The sequence below is a fragment of the Kogia breviceps genome, chromosome 6 (assembly GCF_026419965.1).
Source record: "Kogia breviceps isolate mKogBre1 chromosome 6, mKogBre1 haplotype 1, whole genome shotgun sequence".
NCBI classification, from domain to species: Eukaryota; Metazoa; Chordata; class Mammalia; order Artiodactyla; family Physeteridae; genus Kogia; species Kogia breviceps.
In genome coordinates, this window is record NC_081315.1 from 87,471,381 (window position 1) to 87,485,042 (window position 13,662).

Here is a 13,662-nt window from a genome sequence, read left to right on the forward strand (position 1 = left end):
GCTGCAGAATTATCCTCTCACGTAGTCATCCTCATGAAGTAGATCTTATTATTCATACTTTATGTATGAAGGAATTGACATTTATAGAAGTGAAGTGACATCAACTTCACAAAGCTAACAATCAACAGAGCCAGGACTCTTAGCCAAGTCTGTTCTACCCCAAAGTCGATGATCCTAACCACACAAAACACAATTATTATTATCACCTGGTGCAGTAGGCATACTTTAGAGAGGGCCCCATGATACCTGTCCCTGGGTGTTCATGCCTGGTATAATCTCTTCCCCCTGAGTGTGGTAAGACCTCTGAGTTGCTTTTAGACAATAGAGTGCAAGAAAGGTGAAGAACTTTGGCAAGTATAATTACAACCCAAATCAGACTCTCTGTGCAGCCTTGGTGAAATAAGAGGCCAGGTAGGGAAAGACCATGTGGCAAGGAACTGTGAGTGGGCTCTAGAAACAGTGGGCAGGCTCTAGGAACTGTGGGAATCCTCTAGGACCTGAAGTAGGCTCCAGGTGACAGTCAACAAACAGGCAGCATCCTTACTCACACAACTGTAAGGAAATGAATTCTGCCAACAATATGAATGAGCTTTGAATTGGATTCTCCCCCAGCCAAGACTCCAGATGAGAATGTAAACCTTTTTTTTTTTAATATTTTATTTTTTTTTAACATCTTTATTTGAGTATAACTGTTTTACAATAGTGTGTTAGTTTCTCCTTTACACCAAAGTGAATCAGTTATACATATATATATGTTCCCATAACTCTTCCCTCTTGTGTCACCCTCCCTCCCACCCTCCCTATCCCACCCCTCTAGGTGGTCACAAAGCACAGAGGTGAACTCCCTGTGCTGTGCGGCAGCTTCCCACTAGCTATCTAATTTACATTTGGTAGTGTGTCTATGTCCCTGCCACTCTCTCACATCGTCACCGCTTACCCTTCCACCTCCCCATATCCTCAAGTCCATGCTCTAGTAGGTCTGTGTTTTATTCCCATCCTACCACTAATCTCTTCATGACATTTTTTTTTTTTTTTTAGATTCCATATATATGTGTTAGCATAAGGTATTTGTTTTTATCCTTCTGACTTACTTCACTCTGTATGACAGATTCCAGGTCTATCCACCTCATTACAAATAACTCAGTTTCATTTCTTTTTATGGCTGAGTAATATTCCATTGTATATATGTGCCACATCTTCCTTATCCATTCATCTGTTGGTGGACACTTAGGTTGCTTCCATGTCCTGGCTATCGTAAATAGAGATGCAATAAACATTTTGGTACATGACTCTTTTTGAATTATGGTTTTCTCAGGGTATATGCCCAGTAGTGGGATTGCTGGGTCATATGGTAGTTCTATTTGTAGTTTTTTAAGGAACCTCCATACTGTTCTCCATAGTGGCTGTATCAGTTTACATTCCCACCAACAGTGCAAGAGTGTTCCCTTTTCTCCACACCCTCTCCAGCATTTATTGTTTCTAGAGTTTTTGATGATGGCCAATCTGGCTGGTGTGAGATGATATCTCATTGTAGTTTTGATTTGCATTTCTCTAATGATTAATGATGTTGAGCATTCTTTCATGTGTTTGTTGGCTATCTGTATATCTTCTTTGGAGAAATGTCTATTTAGTTCTTCTGCCCATTTTTGGATTGGGTTGTTTGTTTTTTTGTTATTGAGCTGCATGAGTTGCTTATAAATTTTGGATATTAATCCTTTGTCAGTTGCTTCATTTGCAAATATTTTCTCCCATTCTGATGGTTGTCTTTTGGTCTTGTTTATGGTATCCGAGAATGTAAACCTTGATTGTACCCTTGTGAGACTCTGAGTGGAGGACACACCTAAGCTGTGCTCAGATTCCTGACCCAAAGAAACAATGACATAATAAATTTGTGTTGTTTTATGCTGATAAATTTATAGTAATTTGTTATATAGCAATACAAATACTAAATTATATTAACTGTAAGAACATTTCTTTAAAAGAAATTTATTTGGATGGGCCAATGTTTATAATCTACTTTCCTCCCCGCCCCAACTTCATTGAGGAATAAATGACAAATACAATTGTATATATTTAAAGTGTACAATGTGATGGTTTGATATGCACATACATTTTGGAATAATTAAAAAATCAAGATAATTAACATGTCCATCACCTCACTTAATTAATTTTTGTGTGTGGTGAGGATGCTTAAGATCTACTCTTGGCAACTTTTAAATGTATAATACTATATTATTAACTATAGTCACTATGCTGTACATTAAATCCTTAGAACTAATTCTTCTTATAACTGAAAGTTTGTACCCTTTGACATATATCTCCCCGTTTTCCCCTTACCCTAGCCTCTGACAACCACCTTTCTATTTTGTTTCTGTGAAATCAACTTTTTTCTTTTTTTTAAGATTCCACATATAAGTGGAATCTTCACAGCATTTGTCTTTCTCTGTCTGGCTTATTTCACTTAGCATAATGCCCTCCATGTTCATCCAGCTTGTCACAAATGGCAGGATTTCCTTCCTTTCTATAGCTGAATAATATTCTGCTGTGTATGTATATCACATATTCTTTCAATTTTTCTTCCTACAGTGTTATTTATTTATTATTGAGGCAACATTGGGTTATAACATTATATAAGTTTCATATATACAACATTATATTTCTAGTTCTGTATACACTACAGCGTGTTTACCACCAAAACGTTAGCTTCCATCAGTCACCATACAGTTGACCCCCTACATTTCACTCTACTCCCTGCTCTTTTCCCTCTGGTAACCACTACTCTGGTCTCTGTAGCTACATGCTTGCTTTTGTTTGATTTGGTTTGTTCAATTATTTTATTTGTTTGTTCATTTGTTTGTTTTATATATTCTACATGTAAGTGAAATCATACTATATTTGTCTTTCTTCATCTGTCCTATTTCACTTAGCATAATACCTTCCAGGTCCATCCATGCTGTGGCAAATGACAGAATTTCATCTTTCTGTGGCTGAGTAGGATTCCACTGTATATATGTACCACAATTCCTTTATTCATTTATCCATCAGTGGGCACATAGGTTGTTTCCATATCTTGGCTCTTGTAAATAATTCTGCGATGAACATGGAGGTGCATATATCTTTTCAAATTAGTGTTTTTGTATTCTTTGAATAAATATCCAGGATTGGAATTCATGGATATATGGTAGTTCTATTCTCAATTTTTTGAGAAATCTCCATTCTATTTTTCATAGTAGCTGCACCAATTTACATTCTCATCAACAGTGGATGCAGGCTCCCTTTACTCCAAATCCTCTCCAGAACCTCTATTTCTTACCTTTTTTATAATAGTCATTCTAACAAGCATGAGGCTTTATCTCATTGTGGCTTTGACTTTCATTTCCCTAATAATTAGTGATATTGAATGTCTTTTCATGTGCCTGCTAGTCATTTGAAAAAATGTTTATTCAGGGTCTCTGCCCATTTTTAAAATCAGGTTATTTGTTATTGTTGTTCTTGAATTACAAGAGCTCTTTACATATTTTGGATATTAACCCTTTATCAGATATAGATTTGTAAATATTTTCTCCCATTTGGTAGGTGGTCTTTTTGTTTTGTTGATGGTTTCATTTGCTGTGCAAGAACTTCTTAGCTTGATGTCATCTCACTTGGTTATTTTTGCTTTTGTTTCCTTTGCATGAGGAGAATTATCAAGAAAGATATATCTAAGACTGATGTCAAGGAATGCACTGCCTGTATTTTCTTCCAGGAGTTTTATGGTTTCAGGTCTTACATTTAAGTCTTTAGTCCACTTTGAGTTGATTTTTGTGTATGGTGTGAGAGTGTCTAGTTTTATTTTTATTTTTTGTATGTGGCTGTCAAGTTTTCCCAACACCACTTATTGAAGAGACTATCTTTTCTCTGTTATATGTTCTTTGCTCCTTTGTCATAAATTAATTGTCCATATATGTGTGGGTTTATTTCTGGGCTCTCAATTCTGTTCCATTTATCTATATATCTGTTTTTCTGCCAATACCATGGTGTTTTGATTACTTTAGCATTGTAATATAGTTTGAAATCAGGTTTATTCTTTTTTTCTCAGGATTGCTCTGGTTATTCAGGGTATTTTGTGGTTCTATATACATTTTATAGTTTTTGTTTTATTTCTGTGAAAAATGTCCTTAGGATTTTGATAGGGATTGCACTGAATCTGTAGATTGCTTTAGGTAATATGGACATTTTAACAATATTAATCATTCCATTTCATGGGCATAGACTATCTTTCAATTTATTTGTGCCTTCTTCAGTTTCTTTCAAATGTGTCTTACAGTTTTCAGTGTACAAGTCTTTCACCTCTTTGGTTAAATTTATTCCTGAGTATTTGTTTTTATTCTTATCATGATTGTAAATGGGATAATTTTCTTAATTTCTCTTTCTGCTAGCTCATTGTTAGTGTATAGAAATACAACATATTTTTGTATATTATTTTATAACCTGCAATTTTACTGTATTCATTTATTATTTCTAATAGTCTTTTGGTGGAGTTTTTAGAGTTTTCAATATATAAAGTCATGCCATCCACAAATAGTTAAGTTTTACTTCTTTCTTTCCAATTTGGATGCCTTTTATTTCCTGTTCTTGCTTAAGTGCTATGGCTAGGCCTTAAAGTACTATGATGAATAAAAAAGGCAAGGGTGACATCCTTGTCTTGTACCTGATCTTAGGGAAGGTTTTCAGCTTTTCACCACTGAGTATGATGTTAGTTGTGGACATATCATATATAGCCTTTATTATGTTAAGGTACATTCCTTCTATACCTAATTTGTTGAGAGTTTTTACCATGAAAGAATGTTGAATTTTGTCAAATTCTTTTCTTCATTTATTGAAAGGATCATGTGATTTTTACCCTTTATTCTGTTAATGTAGTATATCATATTGATTTGCATATGTTGGACCATCCTTGCATTCCAGTGATAAATCCCACTTGATCATGGTATATAATCTTTTTAATGCACTTTTGAATTCAATTTGCTAGTATTTTGGTAAGGATTGTTACATCTATGTTATTCAGGGATATTGACAGGTAATTTTAACTTCTTATAGTGTCATTGTCTGTTTTGTTTTAACAGTAATGCTGGTTTGGTGAAATGAGTTTGGAAGTGTTCCCTCCCCTTTAATATTCTGCAAGAGTTTTAGAATAATTGATGGTAATTATTATTTATTTAAAGAATTAAAAAATCCAGTATCAGGAACAGGGAGGAATGACTAGACAGATCACTGAGGACTTTTAGGTCTATGAAATTAGTCTGTATGATACTATAAATGTGGGTACATATAATTATATATTTGGAAAATCCATAGAGTAAAATAAAAGGGAACCCAAATGTAAACTCTGGATTTGGGCTAATAATGAAATGATTTGCCAATGTAAGTGCATCAGCTGTAGCACTCTGATGTGGGATGTTTGTAGTGGGAGGAGGATTTTGCATGTGTGGGGGAAGGGGTATATTGGAATTCTCTTTAATTTCCACTTAATTTAGCTATGTACATAAAATTGTTTTTAAAAATAAAGCTTATTTGAAACAAAGCACAGCAATGCTGAAATGGATTTTTTACCCAATATTTACCATTAATTATCTCTATGTAAATTATGGTCAGGAAACTGATTTTACTTAGGTTTAATTTAGATAGCAGCAGTGAGATGTAACACATTGTTTTGAAGTAGTGTGGACAAGAAGCAAGCTTGACAAAAATGAGAGTTTGAGCAACAAAGGACTCCACAATCCACTGCCTAATTACCTTAAATATTACTTGTAACTGTTTTCTATTTGTTGTATTAGTTCTTTGCTTTTGAACCCCTCTTGTTCTGCCTTCTATGATTTTAATTGATCATTTTATTTGATTCCATTTTATCTCATCTCTTATCATATCAATTATATTTATTAAAAAAAAATTCTAGTGCTTGCCCTAGATCCTAAAATACATGGTAACTAATCTGAGTCCATTAGCAAATAATGCTATACTGCTTCACGGGTAGTGTGGTTACCTTACAAAGTATTCCCAAATTCTCCCTCCCATTCCTAGTATATTGCTGTCATTCATGTCACTTACTTTACACATTCATTAGATTGCCTGAATAGATTCCCATTGGCTTCCTAATATTAGTGGCAGAGAATCCTTGGATCAAAAAGTAAGAAGTGCCCTGTGCAGCTGTGGCTGGCTGCTATCAGGTCACTCCTGCACATAGCTTGCTGCTGTAACAACTCAAGGAAAAATGTAGTCAGCAAGGATGTGAGATAGGTTTCAAGAAGAGTACACTTTTGTCTCTGGAACCAGATTGATATAATTTAATTGCATATTTTACTGTTTTTACTTAAGTAGCATTGGAAAAACATTATTTTATATTTCTCAACTTGTTTCCTCATATACAAAATGAGCATAGTAATAACATAATTCACGGAAATGTTGTAAAGGCTAAAGGTATATATGATATATCTATTATATACATAATATATATATATACACAAACATACACATATATTTCTGTGGATAGTAAATACCAAAAATAGTTTTGTTGTTAATATTTGCTATAATAAAATAATTATGTGATAATGAGGGAGTAGGAGAGCCTGGATGGAGGCTGGGTTGAAGGTTAGCGCCTTTTCCTAGCTGCCGTGGCATGGATCCCTACCTGAACACTGCAAGTGACTTTTACCCTGGGATTCAGGAATGTCTACAGGACTGAGACTGGAACTGCTAAAGCTATCAAAAAAAATCAGTAAGATCAGGAGAGGCAAGTGGGAGCAACCCTCCCAGACCCTAGACTGGAGGAGCAGGAGAGGAGGGCATTTGCCCCACCCACTTGAGCCCAGGAAGCCTGCTGGGCTCCCAGGTGAGGTACCCTGCTCTCTGAGACCAGGGATAGGAGGCACACCTGGGCCCCTTGGTTCCTTGAGCTGAAGCCCCATCTTCCACAGCCCCCAGGACCTTTTCCAGCACTGTGGGTCCTGAGCATTGGCCCCACCCACCACCTAAACCTCACCCTTGCTTAGGGCCCGCTCTCCACAGCCAAGGCTTTCCCCCCACCCTTTTTTTTTTCTTTTCCCTCCTCCTCTTTTTTACTATAGTGGTACTGATGTACTTTCTGGTTGTTGATTAATCTATATTTTTATTTTTACATTCTTTATAACTTATCTGTTAGTTTCCTAGTCTAATTTTATTTTTTACTTTGTTATTGGTCTTTTTTTTCTTCTGCTGCCCCACATGGCTTGCGGGATCTTGATTGGTGAGCCTGGAGTTGGGCGGAAGCTCCTGCAGTGGGAGCTCTGAGTCTGAACCACTGGATTAACAGAGAACCTCAGACCCCAGGGAATATTCATTGGAGTGAGGTCTCACAGAGTTCCTCATCTCAGCACCAAGACCCAGCTTTACCCAATAGCCTAAAAACTCCAGTGTTGGAAGCCTTAGGCCAAACAACCAGTAAAACAGGAACACAATCTCACTAAAAAAAAAAAAAAAAAGGAACAGCAAAAAAATATGTCACAGATGAAGGAGCAAGGTAAAAACCTACAAGACCAAATAAATGAAAAGGGAATAGGCAACCTACCTGAAAAAGAATTCAGAGCAATGATAGTAAAGATGCACCAGAATCTCGGAAATAGAGTGGAAGCACAGATTGAGAAAATACAAGAAATGTTTAAGAAAGGCCTAGAACAACTAAAGAACAAACAAACAGAGATGAACAGCACAATAACTGAAATGAAAAATACACTAGAAGGAATCAATAACAGAATAATGGAGGCAGAAGAATGAATAAGTGGGCTGGAAGACAAAATGGTGGAATTAAATGCTGAGGAGCAGAATAAAGAAAAAAGAATGAAAAGAATTGAAGTCAATATCAGAGACCTCTCTGGGACAACACAAAATGCATCAACATTTGAATTATAGGGGTCCCAGAAGATGAAGAGAAAAAGAAAGGGTCTGAGAAAACATATGAAGAGATTATAGTGAAAAACTTCCCTAACATGGGAAAAGAAATAGTCACCCAAGTTCAGGAAGCACAGAGAGTCCCATACAGGATAAACCCTAGGAAAAACACATGAAGACACATATTAATCAAACTAACAAAAATTAGATTCAAAGAAAAAATATTAAAAGGAGCAAGGGAAAAACAAAAATAACATACAAAGGAATAGCAAGGAATACAAAGGAATAAGATTATCAGCTGATTTTTGAGTGGAAATTCTGCAGGCCAGAAGGGAGTAGCAGAATATACTTAAAGTGATGAAAGAGAAAAACCAACAACCAAGATTACCCAGGAAGGATCTCATTCAGATTCAATGGAGAAGTCAAAAACTTTTCAGACAAACAAAAGCTAAGAGAATTCAGCTCCACCAAACCAGCTTTACAACAAATGCTAAAGAAACTTCTCTAAGCAGGAAACAGAAGAGATGAAAAAGACCCACAAAAACAAACCCCAAACAATTAAGGAAATGGTAATAGGAACATACATATCAATAATAACCTTGAATATAAGTGGATTAAATGCCCCAACCAAAAGACACAGACTGACTGAATGGATACAAAAACAAGACCCATATATATGCTGTCTATGAGAGACCCACTTCAGACCAAGGGACACATAGAGACTGAAAATGAAGGGATGGAAAAAGATATTCCATGCAAATGGAAGTCAAAAGAAAGCTGGAGTAGCAATACTCATATCAGATAAAATAGACTTAAAATAAAGTCTGTTACACGAGGTAAGGAGGGACATTACATAATGATCAAAGGATCAATCCAAGAAGAAGATATAACAATTATAAATGTTTATGCACCCAACATAGGAGCACCTCAATTCATAAGGTGAATGCTAACAACCATGAAAGGAGAAATCAACAGTAACACAATAACAGTGGGGAACTTTAACACTCCACATACACCAATGGACAGATCATCCAAACAGAAAATAAATAAGGAAACAAAAGCTTTAATTGACACTATAGACCAGATAGATCTAATTGATATTTATAGAATATTCCACCCAAAAGTGGCAGAATATGCTTTATTCCTAAGGGTACATGGAACATTCTCCAGGACACATCACATTTTGGATCACAAATCAAGCCTCAGAAAATTGAAATCATATCAAGCATCTTTTCTGACCACAATGCTATGAGATTGGAAATCAATTACAGGAAAAAAAATTGTAAAAGACACAAATACATGGAGGCTAAACAGTGCATTACTAAATAACCAAGAGATCACTGAAGAAATCAAAGAAAAAATTTAAAAATACATAGAAACAAATGACAACAAAAACACGACAACCCAAAACCTATGGGACACAGCAAAAGCAGTTCTAAGAGGGAAGTTTATAGCAATACAATCTCACCTCATGAAACAAAAAAAAAATCTCAAATAAACAATCTAACCCTACAATTAAAACAACTAGTGAAATAAGAACAAAGAAAACCCAAAGTCAATAGAAGGAAAGAAATCAAAAAGATCAGAGCAGAAATAGGAACAAAGAAAACGGTAGCAAAGAGCAATAAAACTAAAAGCTGGTTCTTTGAGAACATAAACAAAACTGATAAGCCCTTAGCCAGACTCATCAAGAAAAAAAGGGAGAGAACACAAATCAATAAAACTAGAAATGAAAAAGGAGAAATCACAACTGACACTGCAGAAATACAAAGGATTATAAAAGACTACTACAAACAACTGTAGGCCAATAAAATGGACAGCCACAAAGAAATAGACAAATTCTTGGAAAGGTACAATTTTCCAAGACTGAACCAGGAAGAATTAGAAAATGTAAACAAACCTATCACAAGTAATGAAATTGAAACCAAAATTAAAAATCTTCCAACAAACAAAAGTCCAGGACCAGATGGCTTCACAGGCATATTCTTAGCAAACATTTAGAGAAGAGCTAACACTGATCCTTTTCAAACTGCAGAGAGAGAAACACTCCCAAATTCATTCTACGAAGCCACCATCACCCTGCTACCAAAACCAGAAAAAGATATCACAAAAAAAGAAAATTATAGGGCTTCCTTGGTGGCGCAGTGGTTGAGAGTCCGCCTGCCGATGCGGGGGACACGGGTTCGTGCCCCGGTCCGGGAGGATCCCACGTGCCGTGGAGCGGCTGGGCCCGTGGGCCATGGCCGCTGAGCCTGTGCGTCCGGAGCCTGTGCTCCGCAATGGGAGAGGCCACAGCCGTGAGAGGCCCGCGTACCACAAAAAAAAAAAAAAAAAAAGAAAATTATAGACCAATATCACTGATGAATATAGATGCAAAAATCCTGAACAAAATACTAGCAAACAGAATCCAACGGCACATTAAAAGGATCATACACCATGATCAAGTGGGATTTATCCCAGGGATGCAAGGATTCTTCAATATATGCAAATCAATCAATGTGATACACCACATTAACAAATTAAGGAATAAAAACCATATGATCATCTCAAAAGATGCAGAAAAAGTTTTGACAAAATTCAACAGCCATTTATGATCAATACTATCCAGAAAATGGGCATAGAGGGAACCTACCTCAACATAATAAAGGCCATATATGACAAACCCACAGCAAGCATCATACTCACTGGTGAAAAACTGAAAGCATTTCCACTAGGATCAGGAACAAGACAAGGATGTCCACTTTCGCCACTCGTATTCAACATAGTTTTGGAAGTCTTAGCCATGGAAATCAGAGAAGAAAAAGAAGTAAAAGGAATACAATTGGAAAAGAAGAATTAAAACTGTCACTCCTAGCCTATGACATGCTACTGTATATAAAAAATCCTAAAGATGCCACCAGAAAACTAATAGAACTAATCAATAAATTTGGTAAGGTTGCAGGATACAAAATTAATGCACAGAAATCTCTGGCATTCCTATACTCTAACAATGAAAAATCAGAAACAGAAATTAAAGAAACACTCCCATTTACCATGGCAACAAAAAGAATAAAATACCTAGGAATATACCTGCTCAAGGAGGCAAAAGACTTGCATTCAGAAAACTATAAAACACTGATGAAAGAAATCAAAGATGACATAAACAGAGGGAGAGATATACCATGTTCTTGGATTGGAAGAATCAATTTTGTGAAAATGACTATACTGCCCAAAGCAATCTACAGATTCAATGCAATCCCTATCAAACTATCAATGGCATTCTTCAGAGAATTAGAACAAAAAGTCTTACAATTTGCATGGAAACACAAAAGACCCTGAATAGCCAAAGCAATCTTGAGAAAGAAAACCAGACTTGGAGGAATCAGGCTCCCTGACTTCAAACTATACCACAAAGCTACAGTAATCAAGACAGTATCGTACTGGCACAAAAACAGAAATATAGATCAATGGTACAGGATAGAATGCCCAGAGATAAACCCACACACATATTGGCACCTAATTTATGATGAAGGAGGCAAGAACATACAATGGAGAATAGACAGCCTCGTCAATAAGTGGTGCTGGGAAAACTGGACAGCTACATGTAAAAGAATGAAATTAGAGCATTACCTAATACCCTACACAAAAAAACTCTCCAAATGGATTAAAGACTTAAATGGAACACCAGACACTGTAAAACTCTTAGAGGAAAACATAGGAAAATCATTCTTGACATAAACCACAGAAAGATCTTTTTGGACCCACCTCCTAGAGTAACAAATAAAAACAAAAATAAACAAATGGGACTTAATTAAACTTAAAAGCTTATGCACAGCAAAGGAAACCATAAACAAGACAAAAAGACAAGACTCAGAATGGGAAAAAATATTTGCAAATGAAACAGCAGACAAGGATTAATCTTCAAAATATGCAAACAGCTCATGGAGCTCAATATCAAAAAAACAAACAATCCAGTTAAAAAATGGGTGGAAGACCTAAGTAGACATTTCACTGAAGAAGACATACAGATGGCCAAGAGGCACATGAAGAGATGCTCCACATCACTAATTATTAGAGAAATGCAAATCAAAACTACAATGAGGTATCACCTCACGCTGGTCAGAATGGCCATTATCAAAAAAGTTAGAAACAATAAATGTTGGAAAAGGTGTGGTGAAAAGGGAATGCTCCTACACTGTTGGTGGAAATGTAAATGGATACAACCACTACGGAAAACAGTATGGAGTTTCCTTAAAAAAATAAAAATAGAACTACCATATGACCCAGCAATCCCACTACTGGGCATATGCCCTGACAAAACCATAATTCAAAAAGATACATGTACCACAATGTTCTTTGCAGCACTATTTGCAATAGCCAGGACATGGAACCAACCCTAATGTCCACTGACAGATGAATGGATAAAGAAGATGTGGCACATATATACAATGGAATATTACTCAGCCATAAAAAGAAATTAAATTGAGTTATTTGTAGTGAGGTTGATGGACTGAGAGTCTATCATACAGAGTTAAGTAAGTCAGCAAGAGAAAAACAAATACTGTATGTTAACACATATATATGGAATCACCCCCCCCCAAAAAAAATGGTACTGATGAACTAGTTTCAGGGCAGGAATAAAGAGGTAGACATAGAGAATGGACTTGATGACATGGGGAGGGGCGGGTGAAGCTTGGACAAAGTGAGAGTAGCATCAACGTATATACACTACCAAATGTAAAATAGTTGGCTTGGTGGGAAGCAGCAGCATAGCACAGGGGACATTGGTTCGGTGCTTTGTGATGACCTAGAGGGATGGGATATGGAGGATGGGAGGGAGGCTCAAGAGGGAGGGTATATGGGGACATGTGTATGCATATGGCTGATTCGCTATGTTGTGAAACAGAAACTAACACGGTATTGTGAAGCAATTATACTCCAATAAAGATGTTTTTAAAAATAAATAAATAAATAAATATGTGATAAAATTAATCAGATTTTAGATTAACAATAAAAAAGCAGACAAAAATTATCGGATGAAATTTTTTTAATTGATCAAGATGTGTGTGGGAGGATAAGTGAATTGGTCTGAGGAAGCAACCCTTGTTAAGTTCCTCATATTAAATGAGGAGTACTCAAAATGTCCTATTTATTCCCAACCCTGAAAAACAGATACATATATTTTAAAGAATACCTTGGAATACTGTGAATTAACAATTGATTGGATAAGATGTTCTCTATACCTTCAAAAGTACTAGAGATACAAGCAAAAAGTCTTTATCTACAGAAATAATTTGCAAGTCTTAAAAAAAGGCAAGATGACCAAAGATCAAGTAAATCACTATGAAATCGCAAATGTGATACAAATTAATTTTTGTAAATGAGAAAATTTACTTATAGCAAATTTAAAACTTTCTCCAAGGTCATGTAATTACTTGGAATACATTTATTTTTTTGTATATGTACATATATTTCATAAATATATGCGTGTACATATCACATTTTGTCCAAAGGTTTTGAAATCCTTCACATGACAAGTTAAAATACAAAATTTAATTTTCTCAGTTCCTTGAACACTGTCAAACACAAATCTGTGAATAAATATTTTCTTTCCATTGAGTCAGTATATTTTATGTGCACTATATATTTGCTTGGAGTGTTTATCATTAGGAAACAGGAAATATAGTGCCAGAGTTATTTCAGAATATCAGGATATAATTTGATGAGGAAGAACCATCACTTTTATGATATTTTATGAAACCTTTATGAACAGGTTGATAT